Source organism: Strigops habroptila, chromosome W (assembly GCF_004027225.2).
Source record: "Strigops habroptila isolate Jane chromosome W, bStrHab1.2.pri, whole genome shotgun sequence".
NCBI lineage: Eukaryota > Metazoa > Chordata > Aves > Psittaciformes > Psittacidae > Strigops > Strigops habroptila.
Window position 1 is genome coordinate 28,498,319 of NC_044301.2, and position 12,715 is coordinate 28,511,033.

The following is a 12,715-nucleotide window of genomic DNA, read 5'->3' on the forward strand; positions in this document are numbered from 1 at the left end:
CTCAGATCTAGCCAGATCGGGTGCAACAATGAAATATTATTAATATTTCTCTAGAGGCCAGAGAAGCTATGTTGGAAGATCAGATGCAGCCTGCAGCTGAGTCCCAGACAAGGCAAGATGGTAGACAGCACTGTTTCAAAATTCACTTATCAGAAAGAAAGAAAAAGAAAAAATCACCCCCCCAACCCCCCCCCCCCCCCCAAAAAAACAAACCAAAAACCAAACACATGTCCAGCAATGCCCACATCTCCAGATAGAAACACTTGCTCTGATTGTCCTGCCTTGAGCAGGGTGTAGGGGATGGGGGAGCTCTGAGAGAACCAGGGGGTGGATGGAGGGGACCAGGGGGTGGATGAAGGGGACCAGGGGTTGATGGAGGGACCAGGGGTGGATCGAGGGGACAGGGGGTGGCAAGGAGCAGCTGGGGAGGCAACAGCAGTGCCCAGTGCCACACTCTGCCCCATTCTGCCACCTCCCCTGCCTGGATCTGTCTCACTACAACCTCCCACTGGTGTTTCCGCCAGACCAGAAGCTGTCACAGCACTACCAATGCAACCCCTTTATGGCCAAACTAGCAATTTTGTGCCTAAAAATCCCTAACATCATCCTTGACAGACTCCCATACATTGCTCCAGTTAGGAAAAGCTGCAATACTGGTTTGATCCCAGCACCTGGGAGCAACTCATCCAACATGGGGAAGCAAAGGGTGCAACCAGACCCCCAGCCCCCCACTCTGAGCGCTCACGAGGGGCTCCACAGGATGCCCTCCGCCTCCTCCTCTGCCACAGTGGTGACAGCGGCGCAGCCCGCCTCGAAACAGAAACCACCCGACGGCGGAGGAGCTTTGCCGGGAAAGCACATGGGGCCGCGGCGGCATCTCTGCACCAGGCCTGGCGAGCGCCGCCCTCCTCAGCTCCGCCCCTGGCCCAGGCTGCGCCACCATTTCGAGGTGGGACCCTCTGGGGGTCCGCTGGCCACTTCCTTGCTTCTCCCGTCAGCAGAGCCCCTGCTTCCCATGCGAGGGCAGCCGGCTTGGCCAGCCCCAGTGGGTCACCATGGAGTGCCCCAGCAGAAGCCTTTCCCTGGCAGGGCAAGGCACCTCCATGGCTCAAAAAAGGTTTTTTTTCCTGCCATTTCTTTTTCATTAATGCTCATCACTCCAGTGGAATGTCAGTCAGGAGGAGCAGAAGGCCCAGGCTTGACAGAAGCCAGTTCCCATGGTCTTCAGTAGACATTGCCACGCAGAGAGAGAAAAATGTCACCTCAGCATCAGTGGCTTTAGAGCAAGAGGGAGCATGGACAAACCCTTAGCTGGTACTGAAAAAGCTGGCACTGAAATATCCAGCAGAGACAGTGTGGGGACAGGGTGGGAAGGGAGGTGGGAAGTTGCCCACTACACCAGGGCTTCTTCAAGGCTACTGCTGGCCTCGCCATGGTGTCACTTCTTTCACAGTGACACCTGCAGTGTCATGGACACACCTGGTTGAGACTCAGCAAGATAAAACTTCCTTGGCTGCCATGGAGCAACCTGCAACCTCAGCCCACTCCGTGTGCCCCAGTCTTCTCCTCCATCAGTCTTGGCACCAAGTCCACCAGAGATGTTAAACCCAGCTGTCATGTGGAGCGGGAAGTGCTGGGGGAACTCAGTGGCTCATTCCCCAGGGAGGACACCCATGGCAATGCAGAGGGAGCAACTACCACACCCAGGGAGCTCAAGAAACCGAGGCCATCCTGCTGCCAGCCTCACAGGGCTCTTTGCAGGAGCCCCAGCTTTAATATAGCTTTGTGGGGGAGGAAAACATCATCCTCTGCCTTTGTTAACATGACCACCTCTACAGCCTTAGGTGTGTTGGCTAAGATCTCTTCCAAGTGAAAAGACAAATTTAAAACAAGGAAGCTTGAATTAGTACAAGAAAATAACAGGCACTTCAGATAAATAATTGCACTGTAGTAGGAAGGAACAGGAACCTGCTGCCTAACTAGACACCTGCACTTTCTCTTATAATCTTTTTGGCTTCCTTATAATTTTTTTGTTTGTTTGTTTTTCTCAAATTTGTTCACATCATCTCAACAACATGGGCATAACAATTTACCTGGAGCTCTACGCAAAGTCTACAGGCTCTGTAAAGAAAGCACCCAGGGCATGAGATCTCCGTTACTGTACTACACTGTCAATTCACATCCCATTTACATTTTTTCAGCCATACCCAGGTCTTTTAGCATAACTGTTTCTGAACTTACTTGGAGTTTGGTAATATCATTTGAGTTGGTGAAGTCTGTCCAAATCAGGAGCCTCTTGGCTCATGGTAGAAATGAAACCCAGGATCAGCACGAAAGATGCTATGTTTCCAAAATGTAACAACGAAGATGACAAAAGGTGAGCAAAGCCCATTTCTGCTGCCTCCCCTGAGTGCTAACCCAGAGCCCATGCACTTCAAGAGTCCAACCCTTACTCCTAAGCACACAAGTCCTTTAAAGATCCTGGAAAAGTAACATACATAGAAGTGCAGACTTCAAGACTTTGCAGAGGAAAGGCTCCATGGAAGTACAATTGCACAGAAACTGGAGCATTTCTCAGGAAAAGGAAAGAAAATTAAACCTAAGCTGATTTAAATCAGCTCATTTTTTAATTGGTTCACACACAGTCTTTCTGTTTGTACACAAGTTCCTGTGCTCCTTTAAGAAGAGATCAGCTCTATAATCTATTCTGAAGAAAATCAAGAAGCAAATGATTCAGGAAGCTAAAGTCAAGTTGTACAATTATGTATCCTTAAAAAGGGAGGAGAAAACAGAAAAGTATTATATTAGTTTATGTCACACTCCCAAGAAGGGTTTTGAGAGCCAGGTATTTCTGAACTCTGCTTATCTTTCTTGTGATGATCTCAGGATTTCTGATCTCAAATAGATGAAGCCCTTTGCTGTTCATCAGTGAAGTCAAAGCTGGTTCAATCCCTATGGAATCACTAAATCCATCCAATTACAGGTACAGCCATCCTGGCTTGCTGCTCATCATGTACTGTGACCTTTTCTGCCTCTTGCCAAAAGCTAATTGTGCCTCAATGCCCCACAACCTTCAGCCTGTCAGAAAACTCACTTTTCCTTGTCCCAGCCATTTACAAAGGGTTTCCCATTCCCCAAGTGAATCCAGCAGAAATTTGCATCAGTAATGTGGTCCCCCCAAGCTGTCAGGGTTATTGATGTATTTTTCAGTGCTTAGGTTTAGGAGATCTGACATTAGACACTTTAACGGAGTAGGCCGGCACTTCCCCAAAGGGAAAACTCACTTGAAATCACTTATAGGATCCCAACAACCTAGATCATTGTCTGCAAGAAGTTTCTTATGGATGGGTCATTCTGAAAGCCAGAAAATTCATACAAAAAGGTTTTAAAGACATCATTTTTCCACAGATGGCCTAGAGAATACTTTCTTAGGACTTACCTCACTTGGATCAGCTGTGCAGTTAAAGACTTTAAACTCTATCCTGAAGGGAAGGAAAAAGGGGGGGGGGGGGGGGGGAAGTCACTAAGGGCTGCAGAGATCCTCTTGTTGTGCTGCTCTCAGATACAGGCTAAAAGAGGCAGAGAAACCCACCAGAGACCACAGTACTGACCTGGAGTCCAAAGGGTGCAAAATGAGTTTCTTTTCCGCATAGGCAGCTTAGATGGTGACCGTGATTTCCTACACAGAGATGAATGTCAGGGTTGAGACGTAGCTCATCTTGCCTTATAGCAACCAGTTGCATTTGGTCATTCTGGTTTACTTTCTATGACCTGGAGTTCAACATCCTTCTGGCTTTACCTCCAGATATTACTAGAGAAGGTCAGCATTTTCCTTCTCCATTTGCATGCAGTGAACTCCCCCCTGATGCCCACAGCCTCGGCCTGTGGTGTTCTAGACTGGCTCATCCACAGGACTAATGCTTTTGCCATTTTGTGAACCAAATCCTGCTTATGCAGGAAGGAAATGGTTATATAGGGTGTTGTTTCCCAATGACCACCCAACTCAACATGAAAGATCATCAGACTGGATGTGGAGAGAACAGCCAGGGCTACCACAAGTAGTCTTCCCATAGTGTTTGCATTTATAACCAAATTAAAAAAGAAAGCAATCTCTGAATTCTGGCCATTTAGGCTCATTTTCTTGCTTCTGCCTGTATGCAAACATTCATTTAAAAGGAACATTTTGTGATCCAGGAGGCTGGCAGGCCAGGAGCAGATCACATCCTGAGAGCCACAGTTTCGGGCACCACCTCTAGTCTAGTGGTTCTGCAGTCCTACCAGAAATTGGTTTCAAGAGATCACCTGGAGCACAAAGACCAGCCGTACATGTTTCCCTGGAACACCCTGCTAGCGTGGGATGCTTGCAGAGGGCAGGAGGGAACTGTACTCAATTACAGTTTATCACTGGTCTACCCTCAGGAAGGGGTTTGCTTTTATGCAGTGTTTAGTGTCCGTACCAGCCCATAATTACAAGACTGGACAGACATACTGCTTTCTTGTGATGTTACCCATGACAGCAAGGCTGTTGGCATTTCTTTTTTCTGCCTCCTTAGATTCAGCAGTTTGGGGTAAAACACAGTGTAAGCAGGAACTTTCATACAGGCATACATAGAGGAAAGGGTTTTATTTTGAGCTTCACATTCTTCAGAGCTGTAACTCCATTTCAGAGGCAACCATCCTCTAAGTGGGGGTGTCGTGGTTTGAGCCCAGCCGGTAACTCAGAACCACACAGCCGCTCGCTCACTCCCCCCCTTCTTCCTCCCCCCGCTCCCGGAGGGATGGGGAGGAGAATCGGAAGAATGTAACTCCCACGGGTTGAGATAAGAGCAGTCCCGCAACTACGGTATAATACAAAACCACTACTGCTACCACCAATGATAATAATGATAAGGGAAATAACAAGGGGAGAGGATACAATTGCTCACCACCCGCCGACCGATACCCAGCCCGACCCGAGCAGTGATCTGGGCCTTCCGGGTAACTCCCCCCGGTTTATATACTGGGCATGACATGCTGTGGTATGGAATACCCCTTTGGCTAGTTTGGGTCAGGTGTCCTGTCTCTGCTTCCTCCTGGCTTCCCCTCCTCCCTGGCAAAGCATGAGACTGAGAAAGTCCTTGGTTGGAATAAACATTACTTAGCAACAACTAAAAACATCAGTGTTATCAGCGTTGTTCCCAGGCTGAAAGTTAAAAAACACAGCACTGCACCAGCTACTAAGAAGGAGAAAAATGACTGCTATAGCTGAACCCAGGACAGGAGGCCAGAGCTAGAATTTGAGAATGAGGTTTCAAAATACATTCCCATGGTGCCTTCATTCTCTCCTAAAAGACCTCAGTTAAAGAGGTTTCACTGTGTCTAATACAGGTTAATGGGGCTCATCAGAGCTGCTTTTACCACCTTGCACACCAGTGATGGGCTAGCCTAATAGGGGAGGCATTGAGCCAACATGGTTGCTATCATCATTCCCAGCTTCAGTTGTTGAGGGAAGAGATGGGAGTGTTAAAAGGAACTTCTCCACCTCCCGTGGTTTAGCTACCCACCCTTCTCAAAGGGCTCCCTGCCGGTACCATTCCTGTGCACCAGGAGTTGTCCGGACCTGGGACAGAGCCTGTCCCAAGGTCTTCACAGTCAGGAGAAGCAAGAACTGACCTCCATGTACAGAACCATCAGGGACTCTTCTCCCACAGGAAGGATGCTGACCTCCACTGCACTGCTACCAAGGACTTCATGACTGTCCTTTCAGGCTGAACAGAGATTAGGGGATGGGCGAGACTCCACACCTTGGCCACAGAGTCATTATAGGAGGTGCCTTGAAAAATCTGGTCAAGTGAGGAGCAACAGAAGAGTCAGGCTTTTTCCCAATTTCATGCCAACTTGCCACACAAGTGCATCCCTTTCGTAGTTCCCAATTTCTCCTCCAGTTCACACAAGCCCAATAACTCAGCTGGGTTGGAGGGAAGCTGTGCCAGCACGGAGGGTGGAGAAATCCTCCTTGCAAAGTACACAGTTTCTCCATCAGTCCCTGGTTTTCCCCATCAGGCCCACCCAAGATTCAAGTTGTCGAGGGAAGGACACAAGATGTTACAGTGCAACAGAATCTATTTGAAAAGTTTTTTATTTGACATAAAATGCTTTGAATAAGACCAAAAGTTACCATCTGCACCGCCTTCCGCTGCGCTTCTGTGTCTTCCATTTCAAACAGTGCCTTCAGAAACAAACCAGAAACAGGTTGTAGAAAAACAAAAGAGCAAGTTGTGGTCAGCCCTGATGCAGGCTGGATGCCCAGAGTGGCTTGTGGCCAGGTCAGAGGCATGGCTGAGTTCCCCCTGAGCTCACCCCTTGTCTACCTCAGTGCTCCCACAGAAAACCACGTCACTTTACTACCAGATGCTACGTCATTTTTCTACCAGCTAGCGTTATTGCTCTAAGGGATAACACTGCCTGGTAGCACATTCTTGCTAAGAAGGCACACATTTCTGACCAGGATCACATGTAGTGACTGACTACAGATTTCTATTTTCTACAGAAACTAACCTTCACCCAAAAAACAGTATTTAGGGAATTTTATACTCTCTCCCCACAATATGATGTAAGGAGGGAACCACCCCTGAAATCACCTGCAACTCCTTTCCTCTGATGGTCAATTCCAGGTGCTTATCTAAGAAAGTTGCTGAAGCCAGAGAGTTGAGGATGTGTTTGGACAGCCAGAAGTAAAGCATCTGGGACTCAGTCAGCAGTGATGGGGAGAAAACAGAGTCAATGAAGACATCAGAGTAGTTCTTGTACAGGACAAGGCCCTTTAAAGGGAAGCAAGTGTGTTGGCCACCACGAGCAGCCGGCAGACAGGACAAAGTGTCAATACCTGCATTCTCATTGCAAGGCAAAGGCTGGACTTGGAACAGAGCTTGAGCTGCATGCCCAGGCAAAGGGCTGGCATTGGCCCGTGCTGCAGATGCAGGTGCAGCCCATGCTCTGCATGGCAGCAAGGGACCAGCCCCTCACAGCCCTGCTGCAAACGTCATCCCCAGAAAAACTTTGGTCTCTGAGCAGCACAGGTTACTTTAGCTTGTGGTGGGATTCTAAGTAATTTGCTTTTATTAAAGGAACTGATACCTTCATCCCGGACAAAATTTTCTGCAGGAAGAAAACACCAAAACCTCACACCAGAAATGTGACCATGGGAAGAGCGTGTGGCAGTCACTTTTAGGACTTGCTGCAGAAGGTGACTGGGAGTTATGAAAGGGCACAGAGATGACTCTTCATCAGGGACTGTAGTGATAGGACAAGAGGCAATGGGTTTAAACTTAAACAGGGGAGATTTAGGTATAAGGAAGAAATTCTTTACTGTGGGAGTGGTGAGACACTGGAATAGGCTGCCCAAAGAAGTTGTGGTTGCCCCATCCCTGGCAGTGTTCAAGGCCAGGTTGGACAGGGCTTGGAGCAACCTGGTCTAGTGGAAGGTGTCCCTGCCTGTGGCAGGGGGTTGGAACTGGATGAGCTTTAAGGTCCTTTCCAACCCAAACCATTCTAGGATTCTATGATGGGACTAAGGGGTCCTACTCCTTTGGATGCTAGTGCTGGATCCTGCTACTGCCCAGTGACTCAGTTTCTCCCTTGGAAATAGTGGGAATTACTCTCAGTTTTACATTCCTTTATTTTTTTTTTTTTTTTTTTTTTTTTACATTCCATATCCTTTTCCCTGATATTTGGGACTGGGAACCATGGAGAAATCATCAGCAGGCATATACATATACTGTAATATCTCAGTCCCAATGCTCCTGTTTTAGCTAACATCAGTCCTTCTGCAGCTGTCCTGCACCTCTGGTCATTACATGATGAAGGAGAAATACCTCATGAACTGAAATGTGTCTTTCAACCAGTGCAATCACCCTTAAAAATCAACCTGATACAGAAAACTTCAAACCAGAACTTTGCTAAGGTTTATTTTGCCTTTATCTGAGGGCTTGGGATCCCATATACAGTTTCAAAGGATTTTTTTGATGGATGTAGCTACTGCCCTGCTGGGGCTCAAATGTTAAAAGTTGCACATAAAAAAAGAAAGCAGAAAAAACAAGGATATTTACCTGCTAAATCATGTACAAAATTTACCAGCACCTGGGCAAGAAAATTTATTTCATTGCACACCTACAAGAGGAAAAGAGGGGGAAAACTGAAGGAGGGGGTAGGACTTTTGGTTGTGGAGCAGAGCTGGGCCTCATGGTGAGACCTGGGGGCTGTTCTTCAGTCCGGCACCATCCAAGATCCTAGTGTCAGCACAACCTCTGACCCCATCCAAGCTGGGGGGTGGTGGTTGGGGGTGGATTCTATTTATTTGTCTTATTTTTTGCAAGCACTAAAATTCTATTGCTATTATCTTGTGGGCATACATGAGCAGAGGAGTGTGTAGCAAACTGACCTTTCCTCTGTCCACAGGCAGTGGCTGATCTTACCTCGCTCTTGAGAACAAACTTCAAAGTGAAGGAGATAAAATCCGTGAAGAGCTGCTTCAGCCAGCCCAGTCTGCACGGAACATGAGCATGGTCAGGGATCACCCAGAAGTCCCCAGGGTGGGTGACACTTGGGCTGAAGCAGTCAGGGACCAGCAGCCAGGCAAATGAAGCCCAATTTTGAAGGGGGACAGACTCACTCCTTGTCTCCTTGCAGGTGAAGAATGGGTTTCTGGAAAGTCAGGTAGCAGTCCGAGGTGTCAGCAGCCACTTGGTTCTTCTGGCACACTGCATGGGATGAAAGAGAAAAGAAAAAATAGCTAATTTGCTACCAAGACGAGGAGGACGAGTGCACTTTGCAGACCCTGCAGACCTGGAGCAGGGCATCACTGCAGAGGGGCAGCCAGAGTCCCCCACATCTCCCAGGGCATGTTTCCAAAAGATTCAGGACCCTGCAAAGCTGAGGCTGATGAGGCTACCTTGGACCTGGATGGAGGGTTTCTGCTCACAACTCCAGCTGAGCTAGTCTACCAGACACCCTTCTTTGCACTTCATTTGGATACCAGCTCCTATCATCAGGGACTTTGTTGTCTCCTAACATCACCCAGGAGAACCTGAGCAGTATGTGCAACCCACAGACCAGAGCGGGGAGGGAATTAAATTGTATTGCAAAACATTTGGAAATTGCAGTATACTGTCATTGAGACCTTCATGCTGCTCTCCCCCTGGGAGCTTACCAGGAAAATGTATTTTGAGGCCCATGTGATAACCCGCATCTCTCTCATCCTTTATGGGAGTGTCCTGGGTTCAGCTATAGCAGTCATTTTTCTCCTTCTTAGTAGCTGGTGCAGTGCTGTGGTTTTGACTTTCAGCCTGGGAACAACGCTGATAATACCGATGTTTTTAGTTGTTGCTAAGTAATGTTTACTCTGATCAAGGACTTTCTCAGTCTCGTGCTCTGCCAGGGAGGAGGGGAAGCCAGGAGGAAGCAGAGACAGGACACCTGACCCAAACTAGCCAAAGGGGTATTCCATACCATGGCACGTCGTGCCCAGTATATAAACTGGGGGGATTTACCCGGAAGGCCCAGATCACTGCTCGGGTCGGGCTGGGTATCGGTCGGCGGGTGGTGAGCAATTGGATTCTCTCCCCTTGTTATTATTTCCCTTATCATTGTCATTATTGGTGGTAGTAGTAGTGGTTTTGTATTATATCTTAGTTACTGGACTGCTCTTATCTCAACCCGTGGGAGTTACATTCTTCCGATTCTCGTCCCCATCCCTCCGGGAGTGGGGGGAGGAAGAAGGGGGGGGGGGGGAGTGAGCAAGCGGCTGCGTGGTTCCAAGTTACCAGCTGGGCTCAAACCACGACAGGGAGGTTTGCCTCTGTCCTTTTCTAGTCTAAGTCTACTGATCTTCACAAGGAAGAGGCTTTGCAGAAATTATTTATACCATATTCCTCTGCTTGATCCATTAAAACTACAAGGTCTTTGAGGGCCATGTGGTCTCCTGTTCTGTGTGCACAGGGTGGCAGAGACCCACTTGAGGCTCTGGATGCCACCCAATCCCCACAGAGGTGAGCAGAGCCAGCCACCCGGTCCGTCCTGCGGCTCTGGAGGAAGCACGCACACCAAGACCCTTGCAGCCTGCAATCCCCAGCTGTTACTTACTCAGTTTAATGTTTATCTGGAGGTCAATGGAAGACTTGATTTCAAAATCAACTGAATGAAAAAGCTGCAAACTGTAACAGCAGAAGAGAGGACATTTAAAAACATGTGCTGCTCCCAGCAGCAGCTTCTCCCTGACCCCTCGACAGCCACAAGGTGGGTTTTATAACACTTCTCACATCAGTCACATCAGTGTAAAACCCTGACATGCAGCAGCCCATTCAGATGCTCTGGCTTTAAATCATTGCAAACCACTGCCTTAGCAGCACTCAGAACAGGAGCATTAAATCCCTTTTTTCCCCCACTCAAAGTATATAGAGCAGCGAAGGGGAGGGAAGAAGTCAACTTGTACACTTTGGCCATCTTGTCTTCTCATGCAGGGGGTGATGGTGAGGACAGAAAGGCAGAAAGCAGGGTGAGAAGAGCAGCGATGGGGCTAAGCAGAACTGCTAGAGTATAAAACCTTGTCTCATGTAGGCAGTAAGCAATGCTGCCATCCAAGAGAGCTGGAGGATCACAGCCCCTCCGCAGTGACAGATGCCTGCGGGCAGCAGCGGGAGTGGAGGCTGTGGTGCTCAGCAGCAGCCAGCCCCCGGGTACTTAAAACCAGACCCCGGTGTAACCATAGTTCAGGGTCCCTTTGAAGAAAGCTGTCACGTTTTTAATGGCAATGATGTGAGTGGCATTGTTCTCCTTGAGCTCCACCTCACTCTGCTCAATGGACAAGTCATTGACCTGGATGCTGGAAACAACAGAAACCTGGTTTGTCACCAACCCCAGGGCTATTTTCTGTGACCGGGCGAGACAGGTTTGCTCCTGAGGACGTGGGGTCTCTAAGGGGCCTGTGCCAACCCTGCACTCAGGAGCTTTTGCAAATCACAGGGGCCGTGCACAAGGACAACAGTGATTTTGCTCAGCCTTGGTGCACTGCTGCTCCCTGGCGATGTTCGGGAATGAGGCGGGGGGAATGCTTTAAACAGGAAACAGAGCGCTGCGCTGCACTGCAGAAGCAACCCCATTTTCATAGAATCCCAGACTGGTTTGGGTTGGAAGGGACCTTAAAGCTCATCCAGTTCCAACCCCCTGCCACAGGCAGGGACACCTTCCACTAGACCAGGTTGCTCCAAGCCCTGTCCAACCTGGCCTTGAACACTGTCAGGGATGGGGCAGCCACAGCTTCTCTGGGCAACCTGCACCAGCACCTCACCACCCTCACAGGGAAGAACTTCCTCCTAAGATCTCATCTCAATCTCCCCTCTGTCAGGTTAAAGCCATTCCCCCTTGTCCTGTCCCTACAGGCCCTTGTCCAAAACCCCTCTCCAGGTTTCTTGTCGGCCCCTTTAGGCACTGGAAGCTGCTCTCCCCGGAGACTTCTCTTCTTCAGGCTGAACAAGCCCAGCTCTCAGCATGTTTCATTGCAGTGCTCTGTGTTCGACGCAGACACAGCAGGAAATCCATCCTGTGTTTGCACCATTGCATTTGTTAGCCCAAATAAAAGTTAGTAACACAGTGAAACCCAGCCTTGTTTGTCACAAAGCAAGGCCAAGTGACGTCCTGCTGGCAAGGGTGGCCCCCACAGCACTGGCCAGGTCCCCTCTTCTACTCAGTGTCCCATGGGCACTGTCTGTCAGCAATGGGACCCAGGAGCTCCAGCCCACCAGGACAGAGCTCCCCATCCCCACTGTCAGAGATGTACTCTACCACCACCTCTCTGTCTGCTGCCAAGTTGTAAAAGTTCTTAAATAATACATCAGCAGCCTAAACCTGAACGTACAAATTGTCTGCAAGGCGCAGATCAGAAAGTGCATCTGTCCCAGTCCAGACCTTTACTTTCACCAGGAATTGCTGGATCAAAGCTCCCCTGGAGGCCAGTTCCCGTTGCCCTTCTTCAGCCCACACCTCCCCTGGCACAGGCATGCAGAGATACTCACTTGGTCAGCCCGTAAGCCACTTTGCCGAGGAGCTGCATGGACCTTTCCCCGGTGATATTGGGGAATTTGGCATTTCTGAATGCTGCTTGAATGACCTGTGCTGTTTCCTGGTTCACTGTTGGTGGAAGAAAAGGGCAAAGATACCAAACTGCAACCTGTCCTGGCTGCAAAGCTGATTCTGCATCCTGGGTTAAAGCACTATGGAAGAGTTCCAATCAAGGCATTCCCATTAGATTAAGGAAGCACTAGGAGTAGTTTCAGCATATACTAAAGACAAAAACAACCCCAAACCTGACTTTAAGAACTGGTGGCAGCTGGGGACAGCCACATGTGGGGCTGGACAGTCACCAGACAGGCTGTTCCCAGGGAATCAAGCCCAGCCATCACACACCTCACCTGCACCTTAGGGCAGACTTTTTTATCTTACGGGATAAAAAGTTTCCACAAGAGCCAGGGAAGCAAGAAACGTGCTCACTTGGCTGATCTATCACTAACTTGTGGTGGGGAGCGGGGAAGCGCAGCCTGTACAGCAGGCACTTACACAGCAACGCTGTGGGTTTGGTCATCCTGAAGATGATCCCTGTGACACTGTAAGGGAAGGGCCTGAACTCACAGGCTGCTGATGCATGGACAAGCACTAGCAAGATCCTGAAGGTCCCCAGCCTCAT

The 12,715-nt window shown here is 49.0% G+C and overlaps 1 pseudogene; it reads right to left on the reverse strand.

The window, feature by feature from the left end:
• Positions 1 to 2,608: 2,608 nt before the first annotated feature.
• Positions 2,609 to 12,715, reverse strand: LOC115618957 (annotated as a pseudogene).